The sequence below is a fragment of the Mustelus asterias genome, chromosome 3, assembly GCF_964213995.1.
Source record: "Mustelus asterias chromosome 3, sMusAst1.hap1.1, whole genome shotgun sequence".
NCBI lineage: Eukaryota > Metazoa > Chordata > Chondrichthyes > Carcharhiniformes > Triakidae > Mustelus > Mustelus asterias.
In genome coordinates, this window is record NC_135803.1 from 72,497,158 (window position 1) to 72,522,775 (window position 25,618).

At 42.2% G+C, this 25,618-nt stretch overlaps 1 protein-coding gene, 1 non-coding gene and 1 pseudogene across 4 annotated transcripts in view; 1 reads left to right on the forward strand and 2 right to left on the reverse strand.

The window, feature by feature from the left end:
• Positions 1 to 483: 483 nt before the first annotated feature.
• LOC144491404 (alpha-1,4-N-acetylglucosaminyltransferase-like) lies at positions 484 to 13,477 on the forward strand (annotated as a pseudogene).
• Positions 5,610 to 5,802, reverse strand: LOC144491916 (U2 spliceosomal RNA). Its single transcript, XR_013497512.1, has one exon. It is a non-coding gene; the product is annotated as a U2 spliceosomal RNA (small nuclear RNA).
• Positions 13,478 to 19,535: 6,058 nt separating the features above from the next.
• Positions 19,536 to 25,618, reverse strand: part of pigx (phosphatidylinositol glycan anchor biosynthesis, class X) — a 44,221-nt gene continuing 38,138 nt past the window's right edge. For all 3 annotated transcript variants that reach the window (XR_013497438.1, XM_078209189.1, XM_078209190.1), the window contains one exon: positions 19,536 to 20,380. The gene's annotated coding sequence lies outside the window, so the exon portion shown is untranslated. The remainder of the gene's footprint in view (positions 20,381 to 25,618) is intronic.

Here is a 25,618-nt window from a genome sequence, read left to right on the forward strand (position 1 = left end):
TAGTCATGTGAGGATGTGGCTACTTAAAACGTCATTTTATGGGAGATCTCCCCGGAGCGTGGGCAAAGTTGAAACATGTAAGAGCTGCTCAGACTACTGAATAAACTATTATTGTAAGTCCTTGCTCGCGAGTCATTGGAACCTAGCACCTCTACAATTGGCAGAAGACAAATGCAAACAAAATGGTCATATGTTGAAAGTGGATGGAAGTGACTCGTGTTGTCATCCCACATGGGTCTGTAAATCAGATTTTAGATGAACAGCTCCATAATTTCCTGGTTTCTCTGCCTTATTCACTCATAGCAGGAATATCTTTTGACTGCATTTGTGCAGGTGTTAATGACATGATAGTTAAATGCATTTTATGCAAATCCTGGATGATTTCAGTACAAGTGTTAATAATATGGTGTTCCATTACTAAACAAAGACTCTCCATCTTTATGTTTCACAGGAGCCTTTGAAGAAACAGCTCAGCTCCAGACCATGGGATCCCGGTACAAATGGTTCTTGCTCATTCTCACCCTTACTGTTTGTGGTATTCTGTTCCAATTGTACAAGATGAAAACCTATCAGTTTATGAAAAATAACATCTTGGAAATAGTACAGATAAAGCAGACCCAAATCATTCAAAATGAGTCATGGATCCTGGCATTATATTTGTGGAGACGATTGAAGTTGAGCCCACACCATTGGCGGTGTGTTCAGTGGAATCGGCCGCTCAGTTAAATCCAGACAAACATGTCCAGTATTTCATGAGGGGTTTCAGTGACAAATTATCACAATATCCACAGCCTAATTATACTGGTGTTCCATTGCTATCTGCAATAAGTAATGTTGTCCTTCTACCCTTGAAATCATTCAACTGTTTGAAAGAAAAGTTTCTAAAATGGAGATTGGGTTGATGGAAATAAGTTTATAGAGAAGAAAAATAAAGTTATTTAAAGAAATAGTCAGAAAGTAGCCTTAAAATAAATATTTCACAAAGTAAAACATATTGGCAAGATTACATGTATAGGTATCAGGTACAGCTGAAGTTAACTAAAGCCACAGATGAATGTCAAAAATGCATTGGAAAAAAACAACTGATCAGGTTGCATTATCATGGTAAAGCTTGACCAGAAAAGCCATGTACATCCTTTGAAAGACTAAGCATAATGGTGAGGATTGAGGAATAGGATATGGCCGAAATGTAAATATATGTGTTTTGTATTCATTTTCACTATTGAAGATGATACAATGGTTGCTGGACCTGATGACAGTTAATCTCGAATGCAGGAGAAAATCGGAGAGGTACAAATGAGCCGTTAATTTAGCTGACTAATAGTTTGAAATCTGGACTAGTTTGAATTGACTGAAGAAAGGGTTTGATGCATGAAGGTTTTCACACATATGCCAAACCCATTCGTTAATATTGATACAGCAACATACGAACAAGAGCAGGTCATTCAGCCCCATGAGCTTGCTCTGCCATTATGACTTGTCTATTACTTATTTACTCAGTTATTTTCGATATAGAATCATTGAATCCCTACAATGCAAAAGGAGGTCATTCAGCCCATCAAGTCTGCACCAACTCTCTGACAGAGCATCTTATCCAGACCCTTTCCCTTTAACTCCTGCTAATCCACCTAACGTACACATCTTTGGACACTAAAGGGCAATTTAGCATGGCCAATCCACCTAACCTACACATCTTGTAAGTAAAGCTGTTTTAATAGGCTTGAATCACATAATAAAACTTTAGCATAATGAATTTCTAGCTATATGAAAGACTAATGCTTCAATGATTCATGGTTCAAAATAAAATGCCAACTGGCCCTAATCTTTCACTTAAGAAGCATAGTTTTAGTGATGTTTTGGGAATCAAATAATTAATATATAGGAAAACAATGGGCAGGATTTTTCCCCAACTCCGCTGCATGTTTGGCGGTGGGATCTTATGGTCCTGCTGTTATCAACGGGGTTTCCTATTGAACACACCTCTCGCCGCTGGAAATCCTGCGACGGGGTTTTGCCATTAGCGGGACCGTGGGATCCTGCTGGCGTGGACAGGAGCAACATTTTGGCAAATTTAATAGAATATTAAGAAATTATATACACACTTTCTTAGAGCTCCTGCACCTTGAAATTTCCAACTACACCTTTGGTGGTGGCAGAGAGAGAGAGAGTCACTGTTGGTGGTGGGCGGGGGGAGAAGAGAGTGTGTGAGGGGTGGGGAGGAAGAGAGTGTGTGTGAGGGGAGGGGGTAGAAAGCGTGTTAGTAAGGGGTGGAGTAAGAGAGAGTGTGTGTGTGAGGGTGGGGAGGAAGAGAGTGTGTGTGAGATGGGGTACGTGAGAGTGTTTGTGAGGGGTTGGAGGAATAGAGAATGTGGGTTTCGGACATCAGATCCTGGGGTAATGGGGGGCCCAGAAATGATGTTGAGCACAGAGCCTCACGACCTGGTGCTGTGTTGTAACTGTAGCATATGGGTCTCTGTAGAACACACCGCAATCCCAAACAACCATATCTACTGCAAATGTCTGCCCCTCAGGCAACCTCAGCTCTGAGTTACTGTACTGGAGGCTGAGTTACGGACATTGAAGGATGCCTTGTTTGAGGAGGCAGTTACTTCCATTGTTTTAGGCAGAACTTTAATGTTTGTCAATTGTCAAGGACAGGAGGGTGTGACTGCAAGTCAGGCAGTGAAGAGGAAAACAAAAGTAGACATTTAGGAGCCTCAACTCTTGACTTTGTCCAACAGGTACCGACGTGCTTGCTACCTGTGTGGCTGAGATGAAAGACTGCAGGTGGATGAACAGTGTGACTATGGCACCATGGTGAAGCTGTTCAAATGGGGAGAGCAAAGAGGATTGTAGTGACAGGAAAAAGTATAGTCAGGTCGGGGCGGGGGTGTTGGGTAGGGGTGTAGATACTCTTCTCTGGAGTTGAGAGTTTGAGTCCAGGTGGCTATGTTGTTGCTCATTGCCATGGTTAAGGATATTTGCTCTGGGTTGTTGAGGTATGTGCAGTGGGAGGGGGAGGATCCAATGATCATGGTCTATATTGCTACCAGCAACATAGTTAGACTAAGAAGGACGTTGTGTTTAGAGAGTATGTGCAGCTAATGGCTCAATTAAAAAGCAGAATTTCAAAGATAATAATCTTTAGATTATTATTTGAGCTACAAACAAGTTTGCTTGGGTAAGTAAGATTAGAAGTGTAAGATTGGTGTGGAAGAAATATATTTGTTTCCTGGAACATTGCAACAATATTGCGAAAAGTAGAAGCTGTATTGTTGGAAGAGTCTCCACCTCTACTGTGCTGGGACCAGTGTTCTGGAGAGTTGTATGTCTAGGACATTAGAGAGGTCTTTCAACTAAATTTTGGGGGTGTTGGAAGATGTGATAAATGAAAAAGATAGGAGAAGGTAAGAGAGCAGGACAAAAATAAGGGAAATGGTTATCAAAGTGTGTCGGGAAGAGACAGAATGAACACAAGAGTACATGAGCAGTTAAGGTTAGAGATTGAGAAAAGTCAGAAAAGTCACTCTACCAGAATATGTGCAACATTTGCAACAAGGTAGATGAATTGAAGATATAAATAGAAGTGAACAGAGATAATCTAATTGTCATTTTGGATGTGTGGCTGCAGGGTGACCAGGGTTGGAAAATCAAATTTTAAGGCTATTTGGTATTTAGGAAGGATAGGCAAAAAGGAATAAAAGGTGGGGTTGCACAGTTAATCAAGGATGAGCTCAGTATATTAATGAGAGAGGATCTTAGATTGGAAGATTAAGATATAGAATCAATTTAGGTTTAGGCTAAGAAACAGTAAGGGACAGAAATCTTTGGTAGGAGTTGTTTACTGTCCACCAACAAATAGTAGTGGTAATGTAGGGCACTATAATAATCAGGAAATTAGAGGAACATGTAACAAGGATGGCATTGTGGCACAGTGGGCAGTGTCCCTCCTCTGAGCCAGAAGCTCCGGGTTTCAGTCCCACCCCAGGACTTGATGACCAAGGAAAGTGCGATCATAACGCGGTCAGACAGGTTGAATGTGCCTATCTGCAAATCCTTCCAAACATGCCAATAGGTAAGAGTAGGATAGACTCCTGGTCAGCCCCTCAGCTATAAGTCTCTGATAACAAACTAACGACCTGGTCCAGGAATTATTAGCCATAGAAATGGACGAAAGTTTGTCTTAGGCACAGGAAGAGAATTGGAATCAGGAATGTAACAAGGGTAACATAGTAATCATGAGTGGCATATAGACTGGATAAACCTTGGAACTAATGTTGAGGATGACAAATTCCTGGAATGTATAGGGATGTCTGGTGCAGTATGTTTAGGAACCAAATGGATAATGAGTCATTTTAGATTCAACATTGCGCAATGAGAAAGGGATAATTAATAATCTCATTGTAAAGGAGCTTTTAGGGAAGAGTGACCATAATATGTTTGAAAATGATTTGTTTTAAACCAAAACTAGGGCCTTTCATCTAAACAATGGAAACTAAAATTATGAGGGACAAACTGGCTGAGATAGATTAAGGAACCACATTAAAGGTATGATGGTAGTCAGACAATGGCTGGCATTTAAAGAGTTAATGCATGATTTGCAACAAATTTGCATTATTTTAACTAATAAAACAGCAGGAATAGTGATCAAATTACGGCTAACAGGAGAAATTAAGGATTACATTTGAACATATGAAACGGGAGCAGAAGTAAGTTATTTGGCCCCTTAAGCCTGCTCTGCCATTCAATAAGACCCTGATTGATTTGTTTGTGTTTCGAATTCCACATTCCCATCTACTCTTGATAATCTTTGATTCCCTTGCCTAACAAGAACCTATCTATGTAAAAATATTCAATGACCCCACTTCGAATGCCTTCTGAGGCAGAGAATTCCAAAGTTGCACATCCCTGAGAGAAACACTTTCTCCTATCTCTGTCGCAAAAGAGTGACTCAATTTTTAAAACGGAGCCCCATACCTGTGGATACACCCTCAAGAGGAAATGCTCTTTCCTCATCCACCTTGTCAAGACAATTCAAGATCTTACATACTTCAATCAAGAGACCCCCTGCTCTTCTAAAATCTAGTGGAAACAAGCCCAGCCTGTCCAACCTGTCCTCATAAGACAACCCACTCATTCCAGGTTTCAATCTAGCAAACCACCTTCGAACCATTTCCAAAATATTTACATCCTTCCATTAATGGAGACCAACACTGAACATAGTATTCAAGATGTAATCTCAACAATACCCTATATAACTGAAGAATAACATCTTTACTTATGTTTAATTCCTCTTCTAATAAAGGATAACATTCTTGATTGCGTGCTGTATCTTTTGTGACTCATGCACTAATACACCAAGATCCCTCTGCACCCTCAGGCATGGGAATTCTGCAGTCACTCTCCACTTAAATAATACTCTGCTTTTTTATTTTTCCTGCCAAAGTGAACAACTTCACATTTTTGCACAATATTTTTTTTGTTTTTTATACTTTTCCAATTCAATCAAATCAAGTCCAATTCAGAGTCTCAACAAGTTGAGACATTTCCGATCCAGGCTGACAAGACAGGGCATGCAATCCTCTACCCTGTCTTGGGCCTGATCTACATGAGCCAAGCTGATTGGAGGAGGCGGAGAATTCCTCCTCCAAGGCTTGATCTCATTTGCCAAAAGGCCGAGATACCACTTTTAAAAATTGCTTCATATGAAACATATGAAGCTTATAATGTGACCCAATGACCACTACCAAGTGCAGCATCAGCAGACTACACTTGATCTTAGCCAAAAGGCCGAGAAGCGATACTCCAGCTGCTGGAATTTTTTTTATTTGTTCATGCGACATGGGCATCGCCCATCCTTAGTTGCCTGAGGGCAGTTGAGAGTCAACCACATTGCTGTGGGTCTGGTGTCATATGTAGGCCAGACCGGGTAAAGATGGCAGACTTCCTTCCCTTAAAAACATTAGTGAACCAAATGGATTTTTCTGACAATTGACAATGGTTTCATGGTCATCAGTATATTCTTATTTCCAGATACTTCGTATTGAATTCAAATTCCACCATCTGCTATGGCGGGATTTGAACCTGGGCCCCTAGAACATTAGCTAAGTTTCTGGATTAATAGTCTAGCGATAATACCATTAGGCCATTGCCTCCCCCACGAGGGAGTTGCTGAGGCACCAGACAAGCTCATTTTGATGGTGAAGCAGTGGATGCATAGGTCCATTTCAGGAAAACCCTTCCAGCATGAAATGCATCAAACAAAGAACAAAGAACAGTACAGCACAGGAAACAGGCCCTTCGGCCCTCCAAGCCTGTGCCGCTCCTTGGTCCAACTGGACCAATCGTTTGTATCCCTCCATTCCCAGGCTGCTCATGTGACTATCCAGGTAAGTCTTAAACGATGTCAGCGTGCCTGCCTCCACCACCCTACTTGGCAGCGCATTCCAGGCCCCCACCACCCTCTGTGTAAAAAACATCCCTCTGATATCTGAGTTATACTTCGCCCCTCTCACCTTGAGCCCGTGACCCCTCGTGATCGTCACCTCCGACCTGGGAAAAAGCTTCCCACTGTTCACCCTATCTATACCCTTCATAATCTTGTACACCTCTATTAGATCTCCCCTCATTCTCCGTCTTTCCAGGGAGAACAACCCCAGTTTATCCAATCTCTCCTCATAGCTAAGACCCTCCATACCAGGCAACATCCTGGTAAACCTTCTCTGCACTCTCTCTAACGCCTCCACGTCCTTCTGGTAGTGCGGCGACCAGAACTGGACGCAGTACTCCAAATGTGGCCTAACCAGCGTTCTATACAGCTGCATCATCAGACTCCAGCTTTTATACTCTATACCCCGTCCTATAAAGGCAAGCATACCATATGCCTTCTTCACCACCTTCTCCACCTGTGTTGCCACCTTCAAGGATTTGTGGACTTGCACACCTAGGTCCCTCTGTGTTTCTATACTCCTGATGACTCTGCCATTTATTGTATAACTCCTCCCTACATTATTTCTTCCAAAATGCATCACTTCGCATTTATCCGGATTAAACTCCATCTGCCACCTCTCCGCCCAATTTTCCAGCCTATCTATATCCTGCTGTATTGCCCGACAATGCTCTTCGCTATCCGCAAGTCCAGCCATCTTCGTGTCATCCGCAAACTTGCTGATTACACCAGTTACACCTTCTTCCAAATCATTTATATATATCACAAATAGCAGAGGTCCCAGTACAGAGCCCTGCGGAACACCACTGGTCACAGACCTCCAGCCGGAAAAATACCCTTCGACCACTACCCTCTGTCTCCTATGGCCAAGCCAGTTCTCCACCCATCTAGCCACTTCTCCTTGTATCCCATGAGCCTTAACCTTCTTAACCAACCTGCCATGTGGGACTTTGTCAAATGCCTTACTGAAATCCATATAGACGACATCCACGACCCTTCCTTCATCAACCGTTTTTGTCACTTCCTCAAAAAACTCCACCAAATTTGTAAGGCACGACCTCCCTCTTACAAAACCATGCTGTCTGTCACTAATGAGATTGTTCCGTTCTAAATGCACATACATCCTGACTCTAAGAATCCTCTCCAACAACTTCCCTACCACGGATGTCAAGCTTACCGGCCTATAATTTCCTGGGTTATCCCTGCTACCCTTCTTAAACAACGGGACCACATTCGCTATCCTCCAATCCTCAGGGACCTCACCCGTGTCCAAAGAAGCGACAAAGATTTCCGTCAGAGGCCCAGCAATTTCATCTCTTGTCTCCCTGAGCAGTCGAAGATAGATGCCATCAGGCCCTGGGGCTTTGTCAGTTTTAATGTTCCCTAAAAAACCTAACACTTCCTCTCTTGTAATGGAGGTTTTCTCTAACGGGTCAACACCTCCCTCCGAGACACTCCCGGTTAACACGCCCCTCTCCTTCGTGAATCCCGATGCAAAGTATTCATTTAGGATCTCCCCTATTCCCTTGGGTTCTAAGCATAATTCCCCTCCTTTGTCCCTGAGAGGTCCGATTTTCTCCCTGACAACTCTTTTGTTCCTAACGTATGAATAGAATGCCTTAGGATTCTCCTTAATCCTGCCTGCCAAGAACATCTCGTGACCTCTTTTTGCCCTTCTAACTCCCCGTTTGAGTTCTTTCCTACTCTCTCTCTATTCCTCCAGAGCTCCATCTGTTTTCAGTTGTTTCTTCAGTTGGCCTTCTTTTGCATGTGTCTCATTTAGAATGGTATTGTTGATATTGATACACTTGATTTCATGAGCTATGATGTTGATGTGGTGTTCAGGTCTATCGCTCTCAAAGGTCTGGGGTTATCCATGCAGGCCCTGAAGTTCCAGGTCCCAAAGTTAATTTTGACCAGAGGGAAAAACCTGCACTTGAATTTTTGGGGAACATGGAGTGTTTGTTACATGCTATCTATGACACGATCTCGGCAGGGTGGCTTCCTGGTCCAATGGCAATTCGCAGACAATTGGAGGGCAGGCTCTGCTGTGAAACATTAGCATTCTGCGCATGATCATTCATATGTATGTATGTAACCTGTGGCCAGGTACATGGGTGAATTTTCCTGTTCTGCCTGCCATGGGAATCATAGCAGGCGCGGAGCGGACCATGGAAAGATCCATTGACCTCGGGAGGCGTTTTCTGGTTTCAGGCGGAGCGCGGTTGGAAAATCCCACCCATAATGTTACTATATTCAGGAGTTTTAGATCGAGTGAGGGTACATGCTGCAATTTGCTGGTGTTGCTGGATGCTCAGATAGTTGTAAGGGATGAAGAAACAAGGCATGGAGGTGGGAATAGTTTCTCAAAGAGCAGCACTGACAGTTAATATTAGTTAAAGGTGTGGTGCATGGATGTCATATTGATAATTAATGGAGGGAATAATAACAGGGCAAGCAAAATGTTTTAGCCTCAGCAAAACAGAAACAGGAAATTCACGTCAAAGAATGCCCTTCAGCCCATTGTATTTGTACAGGCTGAAAAAGAGCTATCCAGTCTTATCCCACTTTCAGCTTTTGGTCTGTCTCCCAGAAAGTTCTGGCACTTAAAGGCACTATCCAAGTGGTTTTATTAAATGTGATGTGGGTTTCAAGCTCTACCATCCTATCAGGCTGGGTATTCCAGGCCATCACCACCGTCCGGTTGAACAAAGTTTCCCCAATTCCCCCCTATCCCTTCTACCAATTGCTTTAACCTCCTGTGCCTGGCTGTTCGCCTCTCATAGGCTTTCAGCCTCTCATCAAATCTGCCCCCAGCCTCCTTTGTTAAGAAGAAACAACCCAAGCTAATTCCAATCTTTCTTTATTACAAAATTCTTAATTCCTGTCAACATTTTCATGAATCCCCTTCTGTAATTTGATCACATCTTTCAGTAATATGATGATCAGTTTTCTAGCTACGGTCTAACTAGTATTTTACAATGTTCTGACCGGCAATGTTCCCCAATTTGATAAGCTCTTGAGTGGGACCCCAATTCTTTTATGCTCCTGAATGAAGAGGAATTAGTTGGCTCCCCTTCTTTATTCAGCCCCACCTCAGTTGGTCACAACAAGGTTAATTTAAAAGGAATCCCTTCCCCCCCCCCCCATGGATACCTTTCCCCAGTCCAAATATATTGACTTTTTAGAAGGAGCCCATTCAACCAGGCTTTCTTGAGTCAAAGAGCAAATTTATTAGTTACAAAGAAATTCTGAGAAAGTAATAAAGAAAGCAACACACAAGTTAACAAACTGATCAAATGAAAAGTTAAAAGTCCAGATAAAATTAAAAACTATGCAAATCAGTCATTGGTTTGTCCATGGGAATAAATGTACGTTGCAGCCATTAAGTTTGGTGATTCCTGTAGAACTGATTTTGATAGTTTAGCAGTTAGTTTGGAGATGCTGGATTCTGCAGGGAGGTTGAAAAGTTATCTGATTTTTATTAGCTTGTTGCTTTTGCTGACTTTTGTTCCAGCAACAGATATATTTTCTTGCAGGCTTTTTTCAATGGTGACTGACTGCTGTTCCTTCTTGTTCCTGTGTCACACACGCTTGTATCCCAGCACCAGAATACACTGATCAGGTCTGCCTGTGGCTTTTTATCCAAGTTCCTTGTGTATTCCAGAAGGGGTTTAAACAATATATCTTCCACCCAGATTCTATGAAATCAGACCACTTCCACATTCTGAGGTATCGATCAGCAGGAGATGGGTTTTAGACGTCTGCTGGGATGTGACAGTCAGCCTCTGTTGTTTCTGTAATCACAGGGGATTAAAGTTCAGTCTCTTTTTCCTACCTCCCCTTTTAGGTGTTTCTGCTTGTATTTCTTTTAAAGACATATGTCTTCCTTAAGGAGTTATATATGCTCATAAATAATTTGTGGCTGTAGTGCATCATCAAGACAACAGTTTGCACAGTACCACCCTATTCTACATCATGAGTAATAAAGGAAAGTACCCTGTATTAAAGCAGGTGATGTTGGAAAAAGTCAGCAAATCTGACAGGATTTTCACATCGCCTCCCCTTCAGCTAATGTTCTAGGGACCTGGGTTCAAATCCCACCACGGCAGGTGGTGCAATTCAAATTCAATTTTAAAAATCTGGAATTAAGAATCTACTGATGACCATGGAACCATTGTCGATTGCTGGAAAAATCCATCTGGTTCACTAATGTCCTTTAGGGAAGAAAATATGCCGTCCTTACCTAGTCTGGCCTACGTGACTCCAGGGTCACAGCAATGTGGTTGATTCTCAACTGCCCTCGGGCAACTAGGGATGGACAATAAATGCTGGCCAGCCAGCGACGCCCGTGTCCCACCAATGAATAAAAAAAAGGCTGGGATACATTTCATTCAAGTTTTGTAATTTATTCACTTTCAAAGATGACAAATCACAGAATGTTTCCTCTCCTGTATGTTTATTCTATCCAATAACTCACAATTCTCCTCCTTAACTACAATGTCTGCAGTTTAGATTTTACTTTGTAATATTTTTTCTTGCCATCTTGTTGCTTTTCCTTTTGAATTTTCACTGCTGCGTTTTTATATTGCTGTGGACTTTGTGTCACGCGGTCGTGGCGCACTGAGGACAATCACACCGGGAGCACGGTGAGCCCGTCCCCGCCCGCGGACGGGCAGAGAAGGCGCGGCAGCGGTAGCTTTCCTCGACCCTGGCAAATGGCGAAGACTCCTGCCGGGGGGCTGTAACACTCGCCACCGGAGCGACGAGCCACCTTCCCCACCGGCCTTCCCAGCCAACCCAGAGCCGGTCGCGGCGCACCACCAGCGGAAGGAATGCGCCCAGCGACAGCCGTGCCCGCGCGGGAAGCGGTCCCCAGCAACGGGGATCCGCCCAAGCCCCGACGCGACTGACCCGAGTCGCCGAGTTGAATCCTCCGGGCGGACTGCGCGGACCCCACGTGCTGTGCTCTGGTAGAATAGGATTCGGCAAAACAGGAAGCTTCTGTCTGCTTTTTGATATTCTGGGGTATCTAGATTTGGGAGTTTCAACATTTTTCTCTCTGGGAAGATATTTGTTCTGAATCCTTTCTAACTCCTCACTTAATACTTCCCACTCCACTGACACCAATTTTCTTACCCCCATTTGTACTCAGCAACTCCTACTGGCCCCCCAAGAAATCCCAACAGTGAGGGTCATGGAGACCCACATGGACCGACTGTCTGGAATGGCAGCTACTTAACCTAGGCCCAGCCACCCATCACCACCCACCCCTCTCACCCAACCCCTTGAGCATTGGACCAACAGTGGTGTCCCCAACCCTCACTTAGACATGGTCCTGGGTGTCTGTATGCAACCAGAAGGCAGAGGGAGAGACAGCCTGTAAGCTTATCCATCCCGGGCCCCTCAATCCTTCCTAGCACCCCGTGTCTGGAATCTGACAACCCTACACCATCCCCGGTGCCAAGTGCCACCTCAGTTGGCTGCCACACCATTGCCTCAGCAGCCACAGGCACTGCCTATGCCTCCTGATGGTCACCAATGGCCTCCCACACGGCTGTACCCTCACTTCACATGATGCGGCATGATGTCTTCTGCACCCCAATGCAGTTGCATGGTGTGCAGCGCAATGCTGTCCCTCCCAATGGTCAGCCACCCCAGATATGGACCCCTGATTCCACAGACCATTGGCAGCAGCATGTGGCAGACTGAGCTCAGCACTCTGGCGCTCATGTAGAGCATAAGGATGGCTGTGAGAATCATATGCTAATCAGCCTCATGCCCTTTCTGGATGCGATCCAGTTCGTGCCAGTAGAAAGGGACTGGGATGATTGCATATCATTTGGCACCAGGCGCAAAACCCATTTTTGGGTCCACAGGCAATTTTCCTGGATCGGCACTATCTGCGCCAGGTGTGGCGAGGCCGGAAAATTGCTCCCTACATATTTAGTCTTTAATGAATTTCCAAATGTTTGAAGTTTAAAAGAATATTGCCAGTTGTGTAATTATCCCAATTCCTCAGTTTAACCCCCATGGTTCCTCCCTGCGTTTCTATATGCCTTGATCATGTTGGGAACCCTAGAACCAGGAACATTGAGTTGTGATTCCTGCCCCTTCAGCCATGTTTCAGAAATAATTATAATCTCATTCTTCTCATTCTCTAGCAGGGTCTGAGGCCAAAGTCTTTCTTTCCAGACTTCCTCACTAACACTTTATGTACTGAACATTGTGCCATGTATGGCAGGGGATCCATTCAGGCCCAGAATTCTTCAGGGATGCCCCACTGGGGAACAAACAAATACAAAAATTCTCCCACTCTTTACTAAAGATTATTTTAGGGAAACAAGTAAAGCGCCTACAAACTGACCGAAATTATCTTTAACTGAAGGAGGAGCCACAAGAACTGGTGAAGAAATCAGTGTAGATATGCTGAAAAGGAACATAATGGATTCGATTTTACTTTGTATCACAGGTGAATCCAGATTTGGAAAAATATTGGATCTATGTCCTTGCTGATGGCTGCAGGTTAGCTCTGCTATGGAAATATGGTGGCTCAAACCTGGATAGTGATATTATATCAATAAAACCTTTGCCAATTGTGAATTTTACCGTTTTGAAACATGACGCTGTTTTCAGTAATGGAGCAATGGGATTTCATTTCAAACATCATCAGATTTTGTTTGACTGCATGAAAGATTTTGAAGCCAATTATATTGGGCACACCTGGGGTCATCGAGGTCCTACACTGATAACCGGTGTTATGAAGCGATGGTGCAAGTTTAAGGATGCATTCAAAATCACTGTAAAAGAATGCAATGGGATCTCTTTCTGGATTCCAAGGCGGTTTATCCAATCCCCTATTCAAGCTGGGAACGTTACTACGATCCCTGGAAAAAGGAGGATATAGAGAGCTTCATTTAGGGAGTACATATCTGGAACTATATGAATTCCGGCATGAAGAAAAAGGTAGTTGCTGGAAGTGGATCATTATTGGAATATCTTTTTCAAATGTATTGTCCAACTACATAGAGATTTAATTCAATCTCCAAAGAGTTCAGAGTCATTTAGGGCCTGAGATTTTGGGGATATTAAGTGAAAGGGACATCTAAAAAGCAGGTACAATTTGGGACAGAATCTGGAAATTCAACCATTACAACTTAATTAGGCACAATAGAACTCTCACCACTCAACTGGGTTCTGTTGTAACTGTTCCAAATCCGCACTGACATTTCATTATGCTCCATTAGGAGCATTTCAAATTCCCCATAACATGGTGTTGGATAGTGTTAGCTTGAATTATATCTTCTGATGTTAGGTTTCAAGGCATTACATTGGAGCTCCTACAATGCCCCTAACCAGCATATCTTTCGGACTGTGGGAGGAAACCCACGCAGACACGGGGAGAACGTGCAAACTCCGCACAGACAGTGACCCAGGACGGCAATCAAATCTGGGTCACATTTAAACAATGTGCTGCCCTTAACATGATTACAGTAATGGGAGAAAATACATGAGAATCATTGAGTGGAATTTGGAGCGTTCCATAATTATGCTCTGAGTGAGTAGTTTTTCCAAATATGAATTTTTTTTGTGTACGAAAAAGCAATTATATCATTGTTCGTGTTTGTAGTGAGAACACAACAATGAACGACCAATTGCATAATTGCACATTTTGAATTCCAAAAGCTGAAACTAATGGTGATGACTACACCGGGGGCTTGGAGGTCATTATATGTGGTGAGGGAAATGAGTGGGCAGTGCCCTGGCAGGGCCACGAGGGAATCCCATGTTGTTTCCCATTACATGGTGGTGTGGGGGTGGCGGGGGGGGGGGGGTAGTGTTCTGATGGCCCAATGTCGATGATGGTGGTGGAGGGGGGGCGGGGGGGGGAGACTTTACCTTCAATTTGAGATCAGTTTAAAATTTATTTATTAGTCACAAGTAGGCTTACATTCACACAGTAATGAAGTCTCAGAAGACTGGGAGAGATAACCTGCCTGTTTCTCTGGGGAGAAACACTTTGGTTTGCATTCACTTTGCCATTTTTTTGAAAAGTTCCACGCAATGAATTAATGATTACATGAAGAATTATTGGGATGATTTCATCTGGTATTGCTAACTATAACTGCTGATAAATGCATGACATAAGAATGTACATCTTAATACAAAATGGTGGTAAGAAGAAAATTAAGTGACAAAGCTTGTTACATATCTATTAAATAATACTTCTGATTTATCTGCCATTTGTTGAATCATTATTGATGTACTTGGACATATGTTACCCATTTCATTTTCACCCTTATATCTTTGATGAAGTACAGATAATTTTCAATTTAAAATGTCCCATCTCAATAACTACTCATATGTGAAATTTTCCAGAATCATCAGCTAATGTTAGCTTCTGGATGAGGTACATTACAAATGGCTTGAAAGCATTATTGGGGGCGGGGGAGAGAATAGAGAGGATCCAGCCATTGTGGCTCATGTTGCAGACTAACAATATGAGAGAGAGTGTACAGCGGGGGGGTGGTTTCAGTCTGTAAGTGTGTGTTCTGCAAGCAGGACCTGTTTTATGAGTGCTCCTGTTTGCATAGTTATTACTGTTCTGCTGAATTGCTGTTATTGTTAAACTTTATTATTTCATTATGTAAAGAAGATCCTTCTTTTAAACAATGTATTTCATTACCTTTATTGTGGTCTCAAGTTACCATAATTTGACGAAAGGTCATCCAGACTCAAAACGTTGGCTCTATTCTCTCTCCACAGATGTTGTCAGACCTGCTGAGATTTTCCAGCATTTTCTGTTTTTGTTTCAGATTCCAGCATCCACAGTTATTTGCTTTTACCACAGCCAGCATTTGTTGCCTATCCCTAATTGCCCCTAAACAGTGTATCTTATTGAGAGAGTCAACCACATTCCTGTGGGTCTGGAATCACAGGTAGGCCAGACCAGGTAATGTTGGCAGATTGCCTTCCATAAGGACATGATGTGAACCAGGTGGGTTTTTACATGTTACATTTAGGATCAGAGATACAATCATGTCATAACTGGCTTTCCAAAAATAATCGCATCATATGCCCATGTCAAATTTCATTTGAGTCTTCTTCTAAAAGCTTTACTCAACAACACAGGTATGCCAACTGTGATTACATTAGTTGTTATAAAATGATTTACTCCAGCTATTCTACATGAAATTACACCTTTGTGGCCTCAAAGCATTGTCATTGCCAAACCTAAAGCAAGTAGTACTTTTATATCCATTAACCCTTAGTGGATCTTCACTACCATTTTAAACAATCAATTCCACACTCAAGCACAAGCACTATTTAGTATTACATATTTAAATGAGTCTATGACTAATACATTCATCATAGGATTAAAACACCGTCAGGAGGATAATTTCACAGAATACTTGTAATGTGGAAGGAGGCCAGTCAGTCTATCAAGCTTGAACTGGCTCTTTGAAAGATCATTCTACCTAGTCACACTCCCCTGCCTTATCGCCATAACTTCGTATATTCTTTTCAGATATCAATCAAACTCCCTTTTGAATACCTTGATCAAAGTTTTGATGTGTCCAATGGTGCTTCAAGGGATCCCACTCCTGGAAGTCCCACATAAGGATATCTCGACTCCCCTGCACTCGATAACCTGTGGCATTACAACCTTCTCATCTGAATTGGAAAGTCAGTCAAGAAAGATGCAGCTGCATTTCAGGATAAGTAGCCAGGAGTCGCAATCTGACTGTGATTGCCACTCTACAGAGGTTATGACCCATTGTCTTTCTAGTTCATTTCATCCAGGAACTCCAATAGAATGTCCAAACCTTCATCGCTAAAGAAATTATGGGTATCCAGCTTGCCAAATACTTTACTTCTGATTTTATTGTTTGTAGCAGGAGGTTCCAGTGGGGTCATGGGACAAGAAATTGGAATCACGAGCTGCAAAGCATCAATACTGGCTGTGGAGCACAGCCTCATCTGTGACAATCCTGGATGAGGAGGGATCTAATTGAAACTTACAGAATACTGAGAAACCTAGATAGAGTGGACGTGGAGAGGATGTTTCCACTAGTGGGAGAGACTAGACCTCGAGGGCACAACCTCAGAGTGAAGGGACGCTCCTTTAAAACTGAGATGAGGAGGAATTTCTTGTTAGAGGGAGTGAATCTGTGTAACTCATTGCCACAGAGGGCTGTGGAGGCCACGTCATTGAGTGTCTTTAAGACAGAGATAGATAGGTTCTTGATCAATGAGATCAAGGGTTCTGGGGAGAAGGCAGGAGAATAGGGATGAGAATCCTATCAGCCATGATTGAATGGCAGAGCGGGCACGATGGGCCGAATGGCCTAATTCTGCTCCTTATGGACTGGCTCCAAAGCCATTTTATGCACAAATTATTTTTCTGTGGCCTAAAGAAACGAACTTTGAGGCGAAGTCACTGCCACCAACCCTGCTTGCAAAATGGTTAGTTCCCGTGTCTCTTTTTGTGTGCTTGTACACTAGCCTTTTGAACTCTCCTCTACTGTTCCCACCAGTCAGGTTACTCCACGCCAACCCCCAAGCCTCAGGCCCAGCCCAGCTCAAAAACTGCCCACCCACCGCCCCACTTAGCAATTCTCCTCCCTGCCATTTTCATTGGAGGTGGGGGGGCGGGGGCGAACTCACCAAGTGCCAATATTTAAAATGAGTACATTTTGGTAAGTTCTGAATTGGTGGAAGTGACAACAGCAAGGCTATACCTTGTTGTCTCTTAAATGCAGCACTAACCCATGACTACATGTTCACTTCATTCTTTCACTGATCAAATTACATTGAGGTAGAAGATCAGCCATGATCTAATTGAATAACAAAGCAGGCTTGTGGACCCATTTCCGACTTATCTATTTTGATCGTAATAATGTGAGATTTATCTATAGCCCATATTGGGATGAATTCGTGAGCATGGACAATCACACGTGTTTCAAGTGAAGAGTGGAATGCGACAAGGCTGTGTACTGTCACCAAAATTATTCAATGTCTACACAGGACAAATATTCAGAGAATTAGATGTACTCTCAGGGGTAAAGATTGGAGACAAGAACATAAACTCGTGGTATACTGATGGCACAGCGCTAGTCACGTACTCAGAAGAGGCCCTCCAAAATATTGTGGATCAAGAATCTCGATCAAGTATGAACAGCAAAAAAGGGCAAAAACAATGGTAGAGGAAGAAATACATGAGAAAAAGTAGAGTGAAGATTGAAGTGGATGGTGTCACACTGGGACAAATAGATAAGTTTGCCTATTTAAGACAATGATAACAGAAGACATGATTCATAAAAGTTAGGAGAGGGATAGCCAGAATAATTTTGTGAAGATGAGGAATGTGTTAGCAACAACAAAACTCAAGTTAGTAGGAAAAAACCTATAAGATGTTGCATTCTATCCATTTTCCTGTATGTCTTAGAAACCTGGACAATAAATAAAGGATCTGTGGAACAAAACAGAGACCTGTTTCACTTGAACGGTTACAATGGCTCAGACTTGAATGGAATAAGTAATGATACTGGTAAAGGTATGAGATTATTAAATTCTCTAACTAGTTCTATTTTACAAGGATACAAATAGCATACTGATAGCTGGTGTACAGGTGAATACAGTAAGAAGTTTAACAACACCAGGTTAAAGTCCAACACTTTGTTGGACTTTAACCTGGTGTTATTAAACTTCTTACTGTATTCACCTGTTCACCAGCTAAGAAGTTTAACAACACCAGGTTAAAGTCCAACAAAGTGTTGGACTTTAACCTGGTGTTGTTAAACTTCTTACTGTGTTTACCCCAGTCCAACGCCGGCATCTCCACATCAGAACAGGTGAATGACATCACGCAGGACCCATCAATTAAAAACAAAACTCTCAGACTGATTTTCCAGTTCAATTGTGGCCATGATTTTGAAACTGAATCCTCCCAATCCAATCTGTGTTTTACTTTTCAAAACTACAGGACAACTGACCTCATGCACTCAACCCCCTGTCGAAACATGATCGAAGGTTTATGCATCAAGTTGTCTGGACGATGCCCACAAAGCTGAATCTTGCACACTGTCCCTCGCCTTTTCCATCAATTTCTTTACTTTAACCCCATAGAAAAACAACTGGTCTCTTTCACCCAGGCCTTCTGTATTTAATTCAACCAGGAGACTAAAGGGATACTGGTTCCCTGAATAATAATGACAATACCCTAGACTCTGTTCACTCTGAAGCAATGATCAGACACTCAGGGGAAAGGATGCAACTTCTGACCTGTGGCCTGAACTCCAGCTATAACAGCAACTAAGAAAAGTGTGCCTTTCTCATACCCCTCAATATACCAAAGCCTGTGACAATCATGGATTGGTTACTCTCTGCATGTTCAACTGCATGAGTGGTCCAGGTTCATGTCACCTCTCATGGACAAAGTCCCTATGTACTGTCTCAAAATGCCCTTCTTGATTGTTTCAAGATCCCCAAACATGGTTGATAAGAATCACACAGATGCATCTTCACATTGTATCAAGCCTTTTAGCCCTACTAACCACAATGGTAACTCCAGGAAGTCAAATGAAATTTCAAAATTTCCTGAATGACGTCCATCCTGTTAGTGTCTTGATAATCGTAGTCATTGGCACCAATCCAAGCTCAATCCAGTCCTTTGAGCTTTGCTCTATATATTACAGATTGAGAGACGTGGATGGTGAGATGTTGAGAGATGAATACATAGCTCAAAGACTAGTGTGGGAGAAGTGGGTTTCGGTTCATGGGACACTGGCATCAGTATTGGGGAAAGTGGAGGCTGTACCATTGGGATGGCACAACCTGCACTGTGCTGGACCAGTGTTCTTGCAAACCGCATAAATAGGGAAGTAGAGAGGGATTTAAACTAATTGGAGGGGGAGGGGTGGTTCTGGAGAGGGAATATGAGGGCTTACAAAGCAACAGGATCAGGCAGAATTACAAGGCAGTTATTCAGGTAATGATTCACAGAGTGTGACAGGAAGAGACAAAGTGTACAAACAAAGAAACAGCAGAAAATAGGGTCAAAAAGGGAAAAAAATGTGAAAAGGCTAAATTAATGGTTCTTTATTTAAATACACATAGTATTCGGCACAAAATAAATGAAATAACGGCACAAATTGAGGTTAAAGGGTATGATCTTACAGTCATTATAGAGACGTGGTTACAAGGAGATCAAAACTGGAACTAAATATTCATGGATATGTGATTTTTTGTAAAGGTAGGCAGGAAAGAGTGGTGGGGTAGCTTTGTTAGTACAAGATGAATATGTACAAGAGCAAGAAATGACCTGGAATTGGAGAATGTAGAATCCATATGGGTGGATGTAAGAAATAACAAGAGGATGACGCTGGTTGGAGTAGTCTATAGGCCCTCTAACAGAAGCTATACTGTAGGACAGAGAATAAATCAAGAGACAATGTAATAAGTACTTTAAAATCATGGGTGACTTTAATCTTCATATAGATTGGGAAAATCAAATTAGCAGAGATAGCCATGAAGAAGAAATCATAGAGTGTATTTGGGACAGCTTCCTAGAACAATAATGTTGTGGATTCCAACTTTGTAGCTTCCCCAGATGTTGCAGGATACAATCCCTACCAGATATTGAATGACACAAACAACAAGGCTGTTGAACAATACAGTCTGTACAAGTTATTCAAATGTATACTCCAGTTTTTAGTCATACAGTACATATTATCCAATCCATACCAGTGAGGAAATTGGAGATGAGAAGAGAGCCCACACAGTGCCAGATGTGATGCTGATAGTATTGGGAAGGGTCAGACATTCATCCACAAGTCTTTGGGCAGGTGACTTGCTATGTCAGCTCCAAGTAGCAAGTGAAGAGCATGTCAAACATCATTCTGCATGCAGTTATCAAAGGGGCATGAGACCCTGTAGAAGGAGAGAGGAGGGTCAAACCTCCTATGTAGTTAATTTTATTCACTAAACATATCATTAGTCAATTAGGTTAGCATAGAGAAACTCCTCACAAAATACAACTTTATCGATAAATAGGAAATGCCTAGGGAATAGGCCCATGTGGGATAAGCCTGATTTTGAAATATAATCAGCATTCCTTCACCAACACTGGATCAAAATCCTGGAACTCCCTCCCTAACAGGACTGTGGGTGCACTTACATCACATGGACTGCAGTGGTTGAAGGAGGCAGCTCACCTTCTCATGGGTAATTAGGGATGGGCAACAAATGCCCCACAGAAGTTTCAAGGATTTACATGTGACAAAACCTTTTCAATTACAAGAGAAATATAATAGTGGCTCCCTTAAAGTTTGTGCTCCATTAAAGCCCAGACCCCCCAATTGCACTGTGCTACTGGTTACAGCTATTTAATGCCATCCTGACCTTCACGAAGCAAAGAATTGATGTAGAGTAGCACATGGAACAGAAGAGTCCGTGCAACATCCTGGAAGTTCAAAGGAGATGTACATCATCTGGCTCCAGTTCAGTCCATTATCTAACATCGCTTTCTGAATTCTGGTTGTGCAGACAAGTTTCTATGAACTTAGCAGTGATCTCATTTATTCCTTCTCAGATTACAGCTTGGAATTTCTACAGGCTTCTTTTCATCTTCCACTGTAAATGTGGCAGAATTGCAACATTTTGAACAGTGTTGGGAGTTGGGTGAGTGAGGAAGTAGGGTGAAGTGGAGGAGGAGGTGCTCCTTTGGTGTTTCTAACTTTTTCACCCTTAGGAATTGGTTCTTACTCTACAACAGGAGAAGCAGCCAGCTAATTGGTGAGTATTTGGTGCGTGGTTTAAGGTCTATTCTATTCCTGAGGTTCAAAATGGTATACAAACTGGTTGTAAGGTTAACAAAATAGAAAAAAAGGAAAATAATTAATTGAATAAAATTAGTTAATTAAAACACATTAAGGATAGCAGGGCAGGTGATTTGTCATGGCTGCAGCATGTAGGAGCTCCTGGATGGCAGTGTGATCCCGGGCAAATACGTCTGCAGTAAGTGTTCATGGCTCAAGGAGCTTCGGCTCAGAACTAGTGAGCTCGAGGCCAAGCTACAAACACTGCAATGTATCAGGAAGAGAAAAAATTACCTGGACGGTTTGTACCAGGTGACAGTCACACCTTCTAGGACAGGATCTTCTGATTTAGTCAGTGATCAGAGACAGTAGGGTGTGACTGAGTGTGAGACAGGCAAGGGGATCCAGAGGGCAGGAGAGTAGGAGCCTCAGACTTTGTAACTGTCCAACAGATTTGAGGTTCTTTCACCTTGTTTGGATGAGAGTGGGAGCTGCAGGGCAGATGAGGTGACTGACCATGGCACAATGGTATAGGAAGCCATTCATGTGCGGTGAGCAAAAAAGGAATATATGGGAGTAGGAGATTGTCTAGTGAAGGGGATTGACGGTGTTCTTTGTAGCAAAGAACTAGAGTCTCGAAGGCTGTCTTGCCTCCTGGTGCCAGGGTTTGGCTTCCGGTTCATGGAGAGCTGGCACCAGTACTGAGGAAAGTGGGGGCTGTACTGTTGGGATGGTCTACACTTGAATTGCATTGGGACCAGTGTTCTAGCAAGCTACAAAACTAGGGAAGTAGAGACGGTTTTAAACTAAATAGTGGGGTAAGGGATCAAATCTGGGAAGATGTGGAAAAGTAAAGAGTAGAGACAAGGTAAGAGAGAAAGATGCCAATATGGGAAATGATAAACAGACCGTGACAAGAAGGAATTAAAAAGTACAAATCTAAGAGTAAATCAGTGTATATGGCTCGAGGTTACAAAAATGCATGTAGTATTCTAAACAAAACAGATAAACTGCTAGTGCAAACATAAATAAATATGATCTGACAACCATTACAGAACATGGGTGCAGGTGACATAAATTTGGACCTGAATATTGAGAAGCACATGAGATTTAGGAAGGAGGAAGTTAGGAAAAGATGTAGGGATGGCTCTGCTAATTAATGTTAGCATTAGCACAGTAGAGAGGGATGAACCAAGTTCAGAGAATCAGGATGCAGAAGCAGATTGGATAGATATGAGAAACGATAAAGGCAAGGATTTACTTAAGGGAGTGGTGTACAGGACGCCTAACCGTACCAACATGGTAGGACGGAGTATAAAGGAAGAAATAATAGGACCATGTCACAAAGAAACGGTAATAATCATGGGGAATTATAACCTACATATAGATTAGAAAAATCAGATAGGCAAAAGGTAGCCTAGATGAGGAGTTCATAGAATATTTTAAGGATAATTTCTTAAAACAGCATGTTCTGGAGCCAACCAGACAGCAGGCTATACTATACTTAGTATTGTACAATGAGATAAGATTAAAGACCACACTCAAGGAACTTCCAGGTAGCACTGATCATAATATGATTGAATTTTACATTCAGTTTGAGGGAGAGAATAAGGAGTCCAAGATTAGTATTGTAAACTTAAATAAGAGCAATTATGAGGGCACGAAAGCAGAGCTAGCTAAAGTGATCTGGAAAATTAGGTTAAGTGCTTGGGTGCAGTACAGTGGTTAGCACTGCTGCCTCACAGCGCCAGGGACACAGGTTCAATTCCAGCCTTGGGTGACAGTGCGGAATTCTTCTCATGCCTGCATGGGTTTCCTCTGGGTGCTCTGGTTTCCTTCCACAGTCTAAAGATGTGCAGGTTAGGTTGATTGGCCATGCTAAAATTGCATCTTAGTGCCCAAAGATGTGTAGGTTAAGGGGGGATTAGCGGGGTAAATACGTGGGGAATAGGGTCTGGGTGGGATGCTCCGTCAGAGAGTCAATGCAGACTCAAATGGGCCCAATAGTCAGTTTCTGCCCTGTAAGGTTTAGATGATTCTTCTATGATAGGTCAATAGAATTGCAGTGGTAGACATTTAAAGGGATATTTCAGGATACACACTCCAATGAGAAATAAAAATTCAAAGGGAAGTATCCACCATTCGTGGTTTACTAAGAAAATAGTATCAAACTTCAAGAAAAATTGTGCAAAGACAGGTAGCAGGTCACAAGAATTACTGAAATATTAATAAGGAAGAAAAAAAGAGAGCATAAGAGAAAGGTAGCGAGAGATATAGATACAGATAGTAAGATTTTCAATAGATATTTGAAAAAAGAGTTGACAAAGTGAGCATTGGTCCTATAGAAAGTGATCTGAGGAATTAATATTAAAGGTAAATGGCAGATGAATTGAATGGGTATTTTGCACCAGTCTTCACCTTAGAGGATATAAGTAACACCCCAGAAATAGCTGCAAATCAGGAATGGAAGGGTGGGAGGAATTCAAGAAAATTACAATCATCAGGAAATGGTGCTGAGCAAATTGTTGAAGTTGTGAGCTGATAAGTCCCTAGGTCCTGATGGACGTCATCCTAGGGATCTTAAAAGAAGTGGCGAGTGAGATAGTTGATGCATTGGTTTTAATTCTCCAAAGATCCTTAGAATGAGGGAAGATTCCATTAGATTGGAAAATAGTGAACATAGCTGCTTTATTCAAAAAGAGATAGGGACAGAATTTGAAAAAACAACATGTGCTGTAGATGAAGAGGAACCTATGGATGTACTGTATTTAGATTTAGATAGGCATTTGATAAGGTGTCACATCAAAGATTATCGAGAAAATAAAAGCTTATGTTATGGAGTGACATATTGGCATGGAGAGAGGATTGGCTGGCTAGCAGGAAGGGGGACATATATAGGTAATTTACTAGTTGGCAAGGTGTAACGAGTGGTGTGCCAGATGGATATTTGAGATGGTGGCCTCAGCTTTTTACAACTTGTATAAATGATTTGGATGATGGGTCTGAAAGTATGGTTGTTAAATTTGCTGATGACACAAAGATGGGTAAAAAAGATATGAAGAGGGCATAAAGAGGCTACAAAGGTATATAGATAGGCTGAATAAGCAACGATCTGGCAAATTGAGCATTATGTGTGAAAATGCAGGGGAAAAAAAAGCATGTTTCCAAAATGGGGAGAGATTGCAGAGCTCCGAGGGAGCTGGGTGTCCTATTACATGAATCACAAAAGGTTAGTTTGCAGGTACAGCAAGTAATTAGAAAAGCAAAGAGAATGTTATCATTTTTTGCGAGAGGAATTGAATACAAAGGTAGAGGTTATGCTTCAGTTATACAGGGCATTGGTGAGACCATATCTGGAGTACTGTGTACAATATTGGTCCCTTATATAATTGTAACAGTATTGGTAACCTTTTGTGATTCATGCAATAGGACACCCAGCTCCCTCTGAGCTCTGCAATCTCTCCCCATTTCGGAAACATGCTTTTTTTCTTCCTGCATTTTCGCACATAATGCTTAATTTGCCAGATCGTTGCTCATTCAGCCCATCTATATACCTCTGTAGCCTCTTTATACCCTCTTCATATCTTCTTTTCTATCCATCTTTGTGTCATCAGCAAATTTAACAACCATACTTGCAGACCCATCATCCAGAAGTAGTCCAGAAAAGGTTTCCTAGACTAATACCTAGAATGGGCAGGATGTCTTATGAGGAAAGGTTGGACAGGCTAGGTTTCTATCCTCTGGAATTTGGAAGAGTAAGAGGTGACTTGATCAAAACATAAAAGATCTTGAGGAATCTTGACAGAATGGATGTTTCAAACCAAATTTTCTCTGGTGGGAGAATCTAGGACTAGGGACTACTGTTTAGAAATGAGGGGTCACCCATTTAAGGCAGAGATATGGAGAATGCTTTCTCCAGGACGGTCATGAGTCTTTGGAACTCTCTTCCTCAAAAGGCAGCGAAAGTAGAATCTTTGAATATTTTAAGGCAAAGCTAGATAGATTCTTGATAACCAAAAGTAAAAAGTTATTTTGGGGGGGGGGGGAGTTGAGATGATCTTATTGAATGACGGAGCAGGTTTGAGGGGCCAAGTGGCCGACTCCTACTCCTAATTTGTATGTTCGTTCATAAGTTTAGAACTCTCTTTAAACGGAATTGATGCTAGATTAATTGTTAATTTTAAAACTGAGATTAATAGATTTTTGTAAATCAAAGGTATTTAGGGATTTGGGGCCAAGGTGGATATGTAGCATTAGGGTGCAGATCAGCTATGATCTCAATGAAATGGCAGAACTGGTTTTTCCTTTCCTATAAATACTTAAAGGGAACAAAATTACATGCATGTGAGGA